Raw genomic sequence first — 9,405 nt, 5'->3', positions numbered from 1 at the left:
GCTTGAACCTCCCACTCTATGATTCTCCTCTCCACTTGCTCTCGTGCCGCACGGAAAATCGTACCCCCACCGAAACAAGTGGACTTCCCTCCCTCGCGTGCTTTCCAGTCGGTCTTTTGCCGTCTTGAGGTGTGCGTTGTTATCCGTTTTCGTCTCCTTTCGGTGTATCTGTCCTTCGAGAGTATGGAGAATGAGAAAAAGAACAGAGAAGAGAGGATAAAGTCTCGTCCAGCAACAAACTTATATTTGTACGGCGCACCGTTATCGTACCATTTCTTCGTTCTTTCTCGCCCCCAGCCCTGCCGGACTCTATTTTCGCGTGTATCAAATCGATTCGCCCTTGCACCTTTAAGATATTGCACAGCACACGGCAGTTGGTTGGACTTCCTTTCTCTCTCTCTTTCTCTCTCTCTCTCTCCTCTCTCTCCTCTCTCTCTTACTCCGGGTGCTCGCATGAAATATTTGCACGTAAACGTAGGTCACGTATCGAGCCATACCAACAATGTTTCGCGCACAACCTCTACGGGTACGCGTGAATGCAGAGGACCGTAGTTGAAAACGGTACACGCGAAACCGAGTCAGCTTGCCACCGATACGATTCGTTTGCTGCAAAATCCACGCTGTTCGAGTCGAACGAATTTATGAATTGAAGCGTTTAATAGTTGAATTCCCGTGCGAATAGGAACGGCGAGGAAACGGATCGGTGTTTTATTCAAAGGTTCGTTTCGCGTAGTTGACGCGTTATCTTATTGGTGTATCGATCGAATCTTCGCTGTTTATTCGCTCTGCTCTCCCTTTCTTTCTCTTCCCCGTTCGATCCCTTCTCCGTGTCGCACAGGCGAATTTCTTATCGCGAATGATAAGGCGCGACTGATAACATTGCCGAACATTCGTAGCCACCAGTCACCAGTGCTATTTTCAGCGATTATTTCATCAATATGCTGTCCTTTTTTTTTTAGAGCGATTACTGCTTCGCATGGAGCGTTGCTATCATTCTATAGACAAATTGCTTAAATGTTAGCAGATAAACTGACTTTCGCTGAATGAAAAAGTCACGATGCTTTCTTTAACGACGAAGAGTGGAAGCGGTTAAATTAAAATCATCATCGAGAGGATCTAAATATAAACGTCGGATTTAGAAACCCGAACTAATCGAATTGACATGCTGTCTAGAATCGTTCACGGTCCTCTTAATGCGAATAGAATCGAAGGATATTTAAATCTGTCGCTCTAAAAATATTACACCCTCTTCTATTTTGAAAGCAACACTGTTTTTCAAACATTTTCTTTAGCAAGAGAACCAACGAGCATTCGAATAACTCGCTTTTCCACAATGATGATCGTTATGTTTACCGCTGCGAAATCGTCAAATCCTTCGTATTTAGTCGGCCTTGTATTCCGTAACGAGATACGAAAAACTCGTGAAACTGGACCTAGAAGAAGACCGAGCAGAAAGACAGAGAAACCATTGGTATAGGTCTTTTTTTCAAAATTAGCACCCATTCGTTCCAACCACGACAGATTAGATACGGGGAAAAGAGAGCGTGTACGTTTGGTTCCCTCGTATTTTCCTTCGGATTTTCTCTCGTTAATTAGCCGTTGATTAATTACGGAGGCTTGCCAAGATAAAAAAGTTTCCCCACCGTGTAAAATCGCGATATACCGGTCAGCCAAGACGATCGTTTATCGCGGCCTTTCCGTCTGTTTTTGAACCTTTTCAATTCGATCGATGATTTTTTCCCTGGCTTGCACGCCGTTGTTTCTCTCTTCGACGTGATTTATCGTTCCATATAGCGAAATGTACGCGTCTTTATTTTCATAGAGGAGTTTGAGAACAATGATTAATCTCCCCTAAAACATAGAGGGAGGGAGAGCTGTTTTTACCGCGGGGAGAATCATCCGAGAATTCGATTCTAATTAAACTGCGTTTTGGGACAAACTGACGTCGCGAAACGATCTTCTCAATCCTAATTCAAATGGGGCTCAGTCCCGTCTCTCTAACTTTCGGAGAATTTTACGGTGAATTCGGCGCGTACACGTCGTGCGTCACTTCGTTGAAAAATCTCGCCGACTGCGTGAACAATTTCCACGGTATTTCCCGCGGTATGAAATCCGCCGCGAGCATCGTCTCCCCGTCTGTTTGATCCGCCGCGCCGGCAAAATAAGCTGTACCTCGCTTTGAAGGAAAAGGATGCGATATCGTGTCTTACGACCGTTCTTCCTTCGCCCTCTAACAGCTATAAAGTTACGGCTTTTATCATTCTGTCCGGACGTCAGGGATGATACGCGGCCCTTTCCCAACTCCCACGGAATCTGCCAGATGCAATTGTAATTTTTGTTGAAGAAATGCTCGTCTCTTAAGTTTGTGCTATTTATATTATTTGCTCGATGATTTATGGCGTCCTAGTAGCTTAGAATATCCTGCTTCTAACATTTTCAGCAACCAATTTATTAGCTCTTTGTTTAAAACTAATTAATACCTCTGTTACTTTATACGATTGTTTGTTGAATTTCTTGAAACCAGAATATTTGTAAGTTCAGTAAAAGTTACATATATTCTTGTAGTATCCTTTATGAGGTTAGTCATGTTAAGCAATGCAAGATTACACGTTGACTCGTAATCTTTTTTCCAAGTTTCTATACACATGCATATATGTAAATATTTATTTCTACTTGATATTCGACCGTTCTTTTTCTCATTACTGCAAATCTTCGCGTCGCACTTGCCTCGTTTCTTTCTACTTTCTATCGCGTTCCCCCCTTTTCTATATCACATTCCCTCTTTAGTCTGCAGAGCGTGTCGTGCATAACATTATGTCGCACGATCGCGAGATCGTGGTCGAAATCTCACGCGAATGATCGCGACTCGATTTTTCACCTTGAAGCTCGCGGAGACCTCGGCGACGGCCGACTTCCGCTGATAAGCGGCGCCATTCGATGATCGATTCGTCAAGACGTCATTCCGCTCGTTCGTCCGTGACGTCAGTTTCCTGCCTGATACATCTCCGATCCCCGTTTCCTCGGATAAAATATCGAAAGGGTTGTGTTGCCCGTTAGCCGAAAATTAATCGCGTCCACGGGTATTTCCGATTTTCTGTTCGCCAATCGGTCGTGGCCACGGCCGTGAGAAATTGGACTGATTTCATCGGTAATTATTTCCATCATTCCCTCGGGCTGAATCCCAGCTGGTTCGGCTACCGTCGACACGAAATTGTTAATTACGGTGATTAATTAGATGTTGGCCGGATAAAAGTACCGCAGCCAATGAATTGATCGGTCGCTCGATTTCCATGGAACGTCACGTATCGCACGATTTTAGCCGATCGTCAAGTATTTGCATTGGAAAGTTTGGTGATGTGTTATTTTTGTACGTAAATTACATTCAGACGTAACAACATTTAAAGGCTAACGTGGAAAACTGCGTAGAAAATTCTATATTTGTTTCAACAATGTTTTATTTTCTAGTAAGTATGCTATAAAATCGTCCGGTAATCTTTCTTTCGATATTTCGCCGTTGAAATGTATGCAAAAGTTAGATATATTGGAACTTCAACCTTAATTACATAAGTAGCGAAATTTAGTTTAGGCGAATTCCATTTATTTGGCCGATATTTTAGTTAATTCCCACGTGAGATTCTCATGTGACGACTCATATTCTCCAATTGTAAAGAAAAATCCCTGTATAAACAATGTTATTCCTCAGATACTTAATTCTTTTTGCGATCAAAAATCGTACGAGCGAAGTTTGTCAAAATCTTGGCCAGCTTTGCGATTGTAAATATTCCGCAGAGCGTCATTGATCGGACGTGTAATTCGCCTAGTTTTCGCCGCATACAGGTATACACACGTTATGTAACTGTTCCTCCAGCGAGCGATCGAACCACGACGTCCTCGTTCTGTCCGTGACACGGTCGGAGCGCGCTTCTCCCGCATCTTTGAAAACGAGCTCGCCGAGCACTCGTGTTTTCCACGGCGCTAGCTCAGCCGGGTGATTAATTCCGCGTCACGTTCGCTCGTTAAATCATAGACCGCGGGCCCGATCAACAAGTGTTACTTCTCGGACGGGGCACGCGGATCAGGGAATGGAAAAAAGCAGCGTTCTGTTATCCACGTTTGGCAGACTTTCAACGAATACCGCGAGTTCCGCGCGAAGGAACGCGAATCAGTGCCGCGGACATTCGTGGAGCGCAGCTTGTGTGTTGTCCCGCAGAACGGGATATCTATCGATCGTAATGCAACTTTGATGGTACATCGAGAATTAAACTGTGTTTGACCTATTTCGGGTTGTTTATCCTTTCTTCCTCGTCGTAGAGCTGATACACGATGTTTTTCCAATTGCGGAGTAACAGGGAAGCAAGTGATTTTTCATGGCAGTATAAATCGAAAATGTAGGATAAGCTGTTTTTTAGAAGAACGAGTTTGAAAATTTATTAGGTACGCGCGTTCTAACTGCAGGTTTCGATTTGATGGATACGTATTGGATATGATTTAGATTATGTAGACCATGTTGGTATTTGTAAATGTGGGCAATGCGATGATCAGGTTCCTATCATCGATATTATCTTATTTACTGTTGAATCGTATCGTCAGTTTCTATCATTCCGCGTTTAATTGGAACGCCGTCATAGATGAAAATAGCACACTGATTTGTCGTTTAATAAATAAAAAATAAATAGTACACTACAAAAAATGTATGATAATTCGACTCAAACTTATTTTTTCACGATGAATCATCCTCTCCTTGTGGTTGTATCACGATTGCAGAGATATCTTCTCTCTGCAGGAAATACAAACAGAGATATAAAGAGATCTGCGCATAAAATCACGCCTGAGAGACACAATATAGTAAACAGAGCGCAATAAAGTTTACAGAGAGATATAAAGAAATCTATATAGAAAATCACGAAATGAATCTTTCGCTTCGACAATACTACCATTGATTTTTGGATTCAATGAAACAGCAGAATGTCTCGATACATTTTAAAACCCCCGATCATAGCTGCGATCGACAAAAGAGGAGGAAGGTAAAGAAAAAGGAAAAATGAGATATAAATCAGATTTCCTGAAATTTGAACGCTGACGGAGCTTCCGGTGATTCGACCGGGACGAGAATTGGAGTTTGTGCAGCGAGTGATCGTCGCGGTGGTCCGCGTTGATCTGAAAGGGCGCCAGGCGACCGGCGGCGTCTCGGCTGCTTCCCACCACTGGTCGACGCCATTCTATCCATCGACGCAAGCTCAACGAGTCCAATAACCCCAGACCTTCGCCAAGATATCGTCGTATGTCCTCTAGGGGCTACCGATCCGGATCGTTGTCCACGACGAGATCAGGAATCGTTATTTCCGTTTCCGTTTGTTCAGTCTATTGTTCGGAGGTGAATTCTTATCACTTTTCGACGCGACAGATTCGTTTCTTATTTTCTTTTCGATTATGTTTTTCTTTCGTACACTCGCAAGGGAAAGTTTCCAAACCTGGAAATTCAAAAAACTACGAAACTTTGGAGCTCTGTAAAAGGATACATATGCATGTATGACGCAATTAGCAAATTGCAGTTCTTACTCCTATGACGACTGTTCCAACGAAGATCGCAGGAAAAAAACAAGTCACGTTTCTCGTGTTTTGCAGGTGAACAATTTCATCGTTCAGTAAACTGCCGATCAATTTTATATTTCCAATTCTTTGCTTCCTATTTGATTTACATAATAAAAATATATACAACAATGCAAAAGTATCGATTGTTCTTAGATTCCGGTATTGATTTATTAGAAAATTTGATAGAGCTATCAGGTGTTTTTAAAAGACTTGCATCATCGAACCTAACGAGCTTTTTTCCCATCCGTATAAATAAGTACATTGAAAAACTATCTTTTCGCTGTCAAGTAGCATCGAAATGAACAAAAATGAATCTGTCATATCTTTTCCGTGTGGTCCTCCGATATTATCATTCTATTACTAAAAGGATTTGATCATCCTCATAAGTAAACCGAAGAAAAATTGGTGCATTAAAGCTTTACAAAGCGTGCATCGTGTTCTCTATCATCTTTGAGTTTTTTTTTTTTCAAAGGCTCGGCCATCTGTCAACAATAATGGCCACGGTGCATCGGTTACGACGGCCGGTTACGCCGCAAAGTTTTCCTATTTCGCGGGAAATTTTTCTCAGGCGACGAGGAAACAAGCCGTGAAATACGTCCTCGGGCAGTGGGTCGGGTGTTCTGTTCACGAACGGCGTTTAATAGAGGAAGGATTCGTCTACTCAGGCCATTCCCTTTTACGAGGGACGAAAGCGCGCGCGGCGAGTATATCTTTTGAAACCCACGACAAGCGACTCCCGTTTACTAGAAGGCATCATATTTTCAGCTACCTTTCCCTCTGTTTTTTCCGCGCGACCAAAAAGAGGGAGGCGGTAAAAATTCTCGCCGGGACGTGCGCGTCGCTTTCAAGCCGCAAATCATTAAAAATCGCCGAGAACGTGACGCGACACGGCAAACACTGAATACGTCGATCGTGACCCAGAAAGCATCGTTAAAAACTCCCCGATCGCGTATAATCATTTTCGTGTTTTCATCGAAATTTCAATAATGTGCACGGAATAATCGACGCTGGAGAATCCCTTTAAAGTAGCTATAGAGATTAGAATATTGTTAAAATAACGATACTGTCAGTATGTTAATTCAAATGTTAATTCGAACGTGATCGTATTTCTAAATATCGTTCGTTTTATGTAAGATATATTTCCGTAGCATTGGCATTGAAATTGCTTATCACGCTTACTTATACGATTACTAAAAAGGAAACACCCAGCAGATCTCATAAAGGATATAACCTAACAAACACGAAGATGGTACCCCACTGGAGGTAACCACCCACATGATAATCAGACAGCTAAGAAATTCTACCAAATGTCCAAATTGGACAAATTGTGAATGTGAAATATCAAATAAAAAAAAAAACCTTATACGATTGGAGTGGTTTCCTAGAAAGACGTTCGACGTTGTGTCTTAAAATATCAAATAATCACGGTAAATTAAATTAGATGATTAACGATAACTGTATTGTATCTTCTATATGTTATACGTATTTAGGCAGTTGTTGAAAAAATCGTGTAACGACAGTTGCCCTAGAGAAAACGCAAGAAACAAAGGCGTATTTTATGCAGCATTATCCAGAATCTGGGTAGTTTCACCGAGAGAGCAAGTTAGCGACGTTTGTAGTTCAGAGAGTGGCCTTGAACAGTCAGTTGACTTGAGCAACTAAGGGCTAAGGTCATGAACAAACTAACAAGTACCCTAACATATATATATATATATATGTCTTCCAAAGTGCAGTTAGATCTTTGTGTCAGTATCGCTTCATCTCTGTTACAAATTCGTTTCAAGTCGATCTAATCTTCCACCTCTATCCTATCTTACCGCTTTTAAAAGAAACTATTACCAATTTAAATTGGTCATTGTAGCAAATTCTCGTAATAAATGTTTAGTTGAAAATCGTACGCCAACATCGGTAACCCGTTATTTAATCGTCAGCATGAGAGAGGACGACGCGACGTTTAACGATAGAATCGGGCGTTAGCTTGCGGCCGCCTCGAGGTAAATAAATAAATGGGTGGAAGAGTTGGATGTAGTAGCTGCAACCAGACAAAGATAAATTAGGCGAAGTTAGCAAGATAGAGACTCGGAGAGGGATAGAGAGAGGGGTTTGGCGTGCAAAACGCGGAGAATGAGGGTGAAACGAGGGACGAAAGGGATCGTCGGCGTGCGACCGCAACGGTGAAACCCGAAATTCCGAAACCAGAAATTCAGGGCTCGGCAATACCAACGGGGCCATAAATGTAACGTTTCGAAACGACGTGCGCCAGCAGCTCGACTATATTATGGTGTTTCTCACCGGAAGTTATAATTGTTTGCCGAGTTTCACTGGCGCGCGCGATCCCCTCGGGAGGTGCAACGTTGCGTCTGTCTATTTCTCCTTTCTCTATCTCTCTGCTGGTATTTTCAGTGAACACCTTGTTTCCATCATAGACTTTGTTGCTGATACAGTTTTTGTCAGTTCTACACGTTGACAGCTCAGCCGTTCGCGCTCTTTGTCGCCACGATTCCACTTTAAAGCGTCCTCGAAACGTTCGCTGCTAGCGGATAAAAGGTGCGCGACGAGGGATTCGACTCATCAAACGCAGATATCTGCATACTAATTACTTTTGGCCGAGCGCGGGCCCGGAACGCGAAACGAATTTCGTTTCCGGGAACGTTTCACACGGTCGAAAACGAATTCCGCTGGCTGTGTCTGTCACTCAAACCCGGCGTCCCGGCCGCGATCGTTCGCGACAGCTTGAATTAAAATCCCCCACGGATTATTTTTTCGTTGCGAACCATCGGAAAATCTCGTGATCCGGAAGAGAGGAGCGAGAGGATGGCAAGACGCGTTTTCCGGTGTGTGGTTCGAGAAAGGGAAAAATATTGGCACGTCCGAGAGGAACTCGAAGATACCGGGCACTTTCGCGCAAGAAAAATACTAACGATAAATTTGCCTCTTCCTACTTTGCCTCTCTGCGATTTCTCCTGGCTTCCTCTCGTTGTCGTCGAGCCATAGGTTGGGCGCTCGTAAAACCTAATATTTTTCGTCATATTTCAGACGCGCCAGCTTCCCGATCGCGGGATCGCGGCGGCCGCGTTGTAAATTGCACGAATAAAAGTCATCGTAAACCAACCACTGCCGATAATTCGTGAAATATCTTCGAATTATCTCGCCGTTCTTTCCATCCTGCTATCTATGATAGCCGTTTAATAATAGTAGATTCAGCGACTGCCATGATGCGTACTTATGCTATAAATGAAACGTAAAGAGATCGCCTCTTTAACCTTTTCCGGGTGGTCTATTTCTTTCCCTTCATTTCCGGTACTCTCGGTACGATCAGAAATCCTCGCGGTGCCGTATGAACGTGCAAGTTCATTTCAGATACTTATCGTCTACACGGATAAACGATAGCGTCGTGAAGTGCGAATTGAATTTTTACTCCATCGAGGCAATTTTTCCATTTCGAAGCGCTTTGGAGAAGTTGTGCGTGACGCGCAGTCGTGAATTTGTGTTTCAATATTTATTTGCGGTACCAGTGCGTGTGTTCCGGCCTTTGACGATACGTTTGTGCGCTGTGCCTGCTGGGAGATCTCTAAATCAATTGGATACACACGTACTCGTTAATTATTCCAGATGGTTCTCGTCGTTATTAGAGTCTGAAAGCAAGCGTTTATTGGTAGATCGGATAATTCGGACCACGAAAAGCATAATTTAGATAGATGTTACGAACGTTACTTACATCGGTATAGGATTGACTTCTCAAGTACGATGCGCCACTATAGTGGCTCATTCTACTGACTCATTCGCTCATCTTTTGAACTAAACGATCTTTTC

General features: G+C 43.0%; 1 protein-coding gene across 9 annotated transcripts in view; it reads left to right on the top strand.

Annotated features, from left to right (window-relative positions):
• Positions 1 to 9,405, top strand: part of LOC126863494 (E3 ubiquitin-protein ligase MYCBP2) — a 261,502-nt gene that overhangs the window by 28,775 nt on the left and 223,322 nt on the right. The gene's annotated exons all lie outside the window — the stretch shown is intronic.

This window comes from Bombus huntii, chromosome 1, assembly GCF_024542735.1.
Source record: "Bombus huntii isolate Logan2020A chromosome 1, iyBomHunt1.1, whole genome shotgun sequence".
Classification (NCBI taxonomy): Eukaryota; Metazoa; Arthropoda; class Insecta; order Hymenoptera; family Apidae; genus Bombus; species Bombus huntii.
This window is presented reverse-complemented; position numbering and strand designations above follow the sequence as displayed.